Here is a 6,551-nt window from a genome sequence, read left to right as displayed (position 1 = left end):
GTCACAGGCATTGTTGAAACCTTTGAACATTACTTATAGCTTGGACACTGCTGTCACCAGACACAGTTTGATCTTTGGTGAGCTTTCTGGAAGTGCTTTTCTCCCTGGCTGTATGACAACAGGGAGAACCAGATAATGCTGTGGACGCAAAGCAGAGTTTTCCCATCTTCTGATTTTTGTGTTGTCTTGTAACTCCAGTTTTTGTTAGCTGTACTTGTACTTAAATAATTATGCAGGAAAAAATGTGGCTTTTTACAAGCAGAAAAACTATGTCATATCTTTTTTACCTTTGTGACCACCTCAGACTGCAGTGCTTAACTGTGACCTGTGTCCCAAAATTAACAAACTGAAAATTGAGATCCATCACTGTCTTTCTTTTCCCTTTCATATTGCTTTACAGAAAACTTGAAACAACAACAATTTTAAAACTAAGGAATGCATTTTTCTTCCAAGTACGTTCTTTTGTTAGCACATTCAAAATAAAACTGATTTTCTTGCTTATTTATGATTTCTTGGAACTCACTATTGATCATTAGTTATGACCTTTATGTAATTGACTAGAAACACAGTGTGACTGAAACTCTGAGAAAATCCTAGCCTTTAATTCACTTCATGTTTTCTCATATTCTTTCCATACTATGTATATGGTTTTTACCCTGTACAGACTTAATCATAACAAAATTCATCTTGAATTTAAAAAGAGAATAAAGAAGTGCAGTGACAGATTAATATGACTAGAAGAGCATCTGTACATGAAACAGAAATACAGCCGCAAGAACATACAACCTTTGGCAGGAGAGGGAAAAGCTTCCAACCCGTTAACCTGTTGGCAATTGGAGTCTGAATTTCAGTGCATGGGTGCTTAGCACTGAGGCTGACAGTCTTACCAGTGTCAAGGGGTTAAGTTTGTAGCTGTTGTTTTGTTGCATTCCCAAAGCAAAGTCTAAACCGTATCAAAAAGCTGCTGGATCACTTCACACTTCAGCTGTCCCCTGAATCCTTCTCCCTCCTGTTTGAGTTTTCTCTTTTCTTTCCCTCCCCTCTCCGTGCTCCTGCAAGTAGAACCCATCTTCACAGAGCTGGTGTCAAGCTTCAATGAATATAACTCTTGTCTTGCTAAGTGTATTAATGCTGCACTCTACTTCAGGCATGAACCACATTGTTCATCATAAAGCCTCTGTGTGAGTTCGCGTGTGCGTGTGTGCACGTGTGCACGCATCGGTTGAGGTTGTTTGTTAACCCGCCGTTTTAAGGAAGACTGAATGCTGCAATTGTTCGCCTGCTTCTGTAGCATGTATTGCAGCTTGTAATCAGCTTGTATGAACCTTAGGGAAACAAGGGTGAAGATTCAAGATTTAAAAATTAATTTAAAAGTATTCTGCTACATCACTGTGAGATCGTTTGTGGATAATTAAGAAAACTTGATCTTCATTCTGCTTTCTCAGTGTGGAAAGTATAGCATCCCTAGAATGCATTACCAAAAGTGTTAATATCTTATAACAGCAGTAATAATAATCCTTTTATGCTAGCTAATCATGTGCTAATCTGTTGGTAACTCGAAAGTATTAGACCATTTTAAATTCATTGTGTCAGCTCAAATGAAGTAACTGGCATGGTACTACAAGCATTTGGGAGAAAAGTTCTTCGAACTAAAATAACGATGTCGTAAAGTAAAGAATTTTGCTAGTTCTACACAGCAGCTCTAAGGATGTAATTATTTTTAGGTCCTGGACAAAAGTATTTAAGTTTATACAGAAACAAAATACTGCTGCTCTTTCCTTGATGTGTACTATTTCTGAATTAGAATTCCATGTTTACTGTGGCTCACTAAGCAACTACAGAAAGTTCACTATCTGAAAGATTTTTCTGCTTGTAACCTTTTCTTCCTGTAAATGTGTCCTGAGTTTTTTTGTTTGTAGCCAATGAGGAAACTGAGCGTATTTTGTTAATTTTCTTTCAAATTTTGTCTTTGGCTGTGTAGCCTAAAGTAATTTCCTAGGCTTTTATCCATCCTGTAGCTCAAGCTTACCTGCTTACAGTTTTATATTCTGGAATTTTTCTTTGTCCCTTGTGCCACTCTTCTTGGCAGCGTGGTTCGCTTTATTCCCTGAAAGACTAAATTGGACAGTAGCACTCTTCATAATTAGGCTATTCAGATCAGACTCAGTACAAATAGCGATAGAAGTTGATGACAAGAATAACTTGTGCTCCCTCTTAAGAGACACACATTCTGTTTTACATGGTTCTGTCTTTGGTAAAAAATTTTAATGATCATCCATGTAGCTGTGAAATTTTCCTTTTTGTTAGCTATCAGGTTAGTACACAGAGGCTCATTTCCACCTGTTCAGAATATTTTGAGTTAGAAGGCACATTGTCAGAAGAGGAATTATATTTCATATTGAAAATGTGCATACATTATCAGAATGCTGTAAATCTCAATAAGCCTGTTACTGTGTAGTTGTCTCTATGATAAGTTAGAAAAATTGGGTTTACATTCTAAATTTGAAAATTCAATTTTTATTTTAGATTGCAAATTTCAAAAAGTCATTTTTCTTTTTACTTGCACTCAAATTTCTTACATCTTTGTTAAAATTTTTCATATTTCATGTGCAATTGAAGTTTGTGTATGACTGAAGATTTGGTAATGTTAAATATAGAACTGCAGTAATTTAAACAACTCTTCAGAAAATGAAGACCTGAAAATTAATTATTGTTTTTGTGATTTGACAACTTTAATGTCTTCTAATTTGTTTTGCATTTCTCAGGGATTGTGTTTAAAACCAAACAGCCTTCAATAATAATAGGCTTTTGCAGTCATTTATGAGATTTCATTTTCTTTGTTTCCTACATGAAGTACTGGATTTTTTCCCCAGTATTTTAGTACCAAATCTGCCAGTCTAACTTATTCTTTGTATTTCCTTTAGTGAACCACTTTGTCTACAGAGCTGAGTTTTATTAGTTAAAGTCTTGTTCTATAACAGAAAATACTGTGATTACACATGTATTGTGGTGTTTAAGGGTCAACTGAAATACGATTGCAATGCAGAGACAGAAAAACTGACATGGAAAAACTATTTTCACATACAAAAAATAGAGCTACCCTTCTGTGCTAGAATCTAAAAGTGCATATACAAGATACCTCTCAGCGTACTTACCCCAAAATGCCTTCACAGTCTGCTGCTTTCACTTGGATGCTGTGTGTGTACTCTTTAGTGTTGGGGTGCAAATTTAGTTTCCTGACATTTATGATTTTTGACCATCTAGTTTCTATCTTATGAAATTTTTGTCCTGTGTGAATGAAGCAACATTGTCTATGCCCTGCCTGAAAGGGCCACTGGTTAGAGCTGACTTCAATTGAAGGCTGGGGAATCCTCTCATCATTGCTACTTAATCTTGCAGACCTATGTTCTCTGGCTATACTGCACCAGGTAACAGTATGTGTTTTACCTACTGCATGGATTGGTTTTGAATCCTGAGAGGAAATAGAATGCCCAGCTTGTGTACTGTGCTTTACATCTGTCAGTTTTGAATGACTATATGAATGAGGTCAGTTTTATAATTTTCATTTCTAGATGGGAAATTGAGGCAAAGGAGAAGGAAAGTGACTCGCCCAATGTAATAATGGTGGACTGTGTCAGGCATTATCTTTTCTGAAGCCTACAGTGAAATAAATTGGCTGATGGCTTTCAGATTTCCCTCTGGTTCCTATTCAGAGGTAATATTTAGATCTGGAGCTTGTTGCAGGGAACAAGGCAGAAGATCATCTGAATCCATTTTGCTAAGTGGTCTAGTTAAATCATGATAAAGCTGTCTGTGAATGTTCTTATTCAGAAAGAGAGTAGCCTGAAGTACTTTGCTGGTTCCTTTCATGTGTAGAGTCGCATTCTCACATCTCTCAACATTGTTCATTCAGTTGACTAAAAGAGGCTGTTGATGGATCCAGATCGCTTCCTTTCCTCTCCACTCCCCACCCCTATCTATACCTTGGCTCTCTCTGTTGTGTGAGAGCTTGACAGACAGAGATCCTCTTTCATCTTGAGCATGTTATGTTGCTCAAATCGTCCATGAATGTTTACAAGTAGCATTTATTTAAGGGATATGGAAGGGTGTATTTATATAAGAATGTGAATTTAAACAAGTGTTTAATGTGAGAGGGAAATAGATCAGCTCCTGGGCTGGGTACTTCGATGACTTCTGCAAAGGTGGCCTTGGTCTTTAACTTTTCTGTATGTGAAGTAATGGAAAATTATTAGCGACAGAAGTTACTCCACATAGTGTTATACCAGGAGGTGAATGTTTGTAGTATCAGGGCTTCAGTTTGTAAAACATTAAATAAATGTACTGTGTTATATAAACATTTTTCGGTAGTTGCTATTCCCAGTTGACTCATGCTGTTCTTCAAGTGTCCTGTAAACAGCTCTGAATGGACTGACGGTCAGTAAATGATGAGGTTGAGGCATCTTGCTGTAGAGGTTAAGATGCTTCTCCAGCCAGCTGCCTGTCCTGACAGCTTTCCCCAGAGACACTGCCACTAGGGCTGAGCAGCAGAGGGAATTAAGCACCTTGCTCAGTGACTCCTGTTCACGCAAAAACTGGGGCATATTTCTCCTTCCTCAGTTCTTTACTAGGACAGTAAATGCTGACAAAGTGAAGGTGTCAAAACACAGAATTGTGGCAGTGTTCTAAGTGCCACAGCCTTTTCCCCAGTGAATGACATGCAGCTCTGCAACCTGGTGTTTCCCTTTACAGAACGGAAAAGTATCTTACATGTGTACATGTACAAGCAGAGCTCTACTGTAAGGAGTTCTAGAGGAGAAATTCTGGAGAACAGAGGACCAGCTGAAAAAAATTTTTAAGGAACTTTCTTTTCCTGATATTCGGCAGTGCACGAAAAAGAAGCTGTGTGGAAAGACCGGTTTCTAGTATGAGGTTTTGGTCATAAATTCTAAACAGAATTTTTAAGCATAATTAAGTAACTAATACCTAGCATACACTCAGGCTTCACAACTGATGACTGAAATTAATTATAATGCGTAATTGTTTTATCTCAGGCATCTGCACAACAGAGATTTTGTCCACCTTGTTTCGCGTGCTCAAAGAAAAATAAATTACAGCCTGTCATAACTTCAGATAATTTCATCTGTAACTCAGAGATGCGTTCACAAAAAGTTTTGCCTCGTGATGAAGTGTGATCCATATAGTGACTTTTGCAGATTCAGGTGGAATAGTTCTTTAGTTGTCTCTCTCTTATTTTATTATGCAAATGTACTTACACTTTTAAAGTGGGCAACATTTTTGTTTCAGCTCTTGTTGGTAGAATAAATCAAACACAAACAGGTAACCTTAAAAACACTTTTATGTTTGGAAAAAGAATAGAGTACCATTTATGTGGGCACCGCATCATGGAACAGCTACTTAATTTCAGGAAACAGTCTAATGAATATGAACACTTTGGAAATTAGTTGTCCATTTCATTAATTCTTTATTTGCAGATGAAAAGAGCTAGTCAAGCAAAGATACTGTTTGGTTTCTGGAAATTGCTCCACCAAACTATCTCCAGATGTTGGGGGAGGTGGGGAAGGAAGAAACTTCATCCACATTTTAATACGTGAAACTTGTGTAGCATGCTCACAATTCGTATTTGGATCCATTTTTGCATTTGTGCTAGGTTTTCCCGTTCCCCAGTTGGTGTCCAACAACCAAAAAAAAAAGTTTGTATCGAAGAATCTATAGCGGTATTTTCTGCTGAAGTGCAAAGTGTCCAGCTGAAGAAAAGAAACTGATTGTTGCATTTTCAGTTTAAATAATATAAAGTTTGCATTGTTCTCTTTTCAGAAATACTTGGGAAACCATTTGCATGTTATAGATTACTATGTTTTAGGATAAATGATAAATGTTTAACAGGAAAGGACAGACACTGAAATTCTGAAAACTAATTAATTTCATTAAAATTCTTTGTAGTAAATTTGTTTCTGGAGTGCTAGCTTGCTTTAGGATGCTCTTTTCCCAACTTTTCTATACAAATGAGTGCATTCCTACAAAAAATAGATTTCTTTCTGAATCTGCATACAATATCAGACAAGTCTGTGTTTTCTTTTCAGTACTTTCTCTCTTTTGTCTTTCCCTTTTTAAAGTTTAAAGTTTCTGGATGTTATATTTAGATTTTTGCTATTAATTGTTTGCTCTTTTAGCTGAGCTATATCTCACTGTTTATAGTCTTTACTCTTCCCAAAAGAAGGAATTAAGCCCCTTTCCATTTTTGCTATGAAATAATAGGGAAACTCATTTCTGAGTGATAGCTGGCCAAAAACAACATTGGATTTTATGTTCAGGGTTGAATTGTACATGTCTGTTAAAAAAAGCAACTTTGCCACAGTTCTCTTTACAGTGATTTTCCAGATTATTCAAAATACTTGAGCAGTAGAAGAATCTGTCTAGTCCCACAGGAAAAACTGTCCAATAAGCCTCTCCCTTCATCTAAGGGTCATAGAGGAAACCCTGGCTAGACGTTTGGTGACTAATTTAAAATATCTGGCAAGACAATTGATAGC

The sequence above is a fragment of the Apaloderma vittatum genome, unplaced genomic scaffold, assembly GCF_000703405.1.
Source record: "Apaloderma vittatum isolate BGI_N311 unplaced genomic scaffold, ASM70340v1 scaffold3859, whole genome shotgun sequence".
NCBI lineage: Eukaryota > Metazoa > Chordata > Aves > Trogoniformes > Trogonidae > Apaloderma > Apaloderma vittatum.
The sequence above is the reverse complement of the archived record's forward strand: the minus strand, read 5'-3'. Positions refer to the sequence as shown.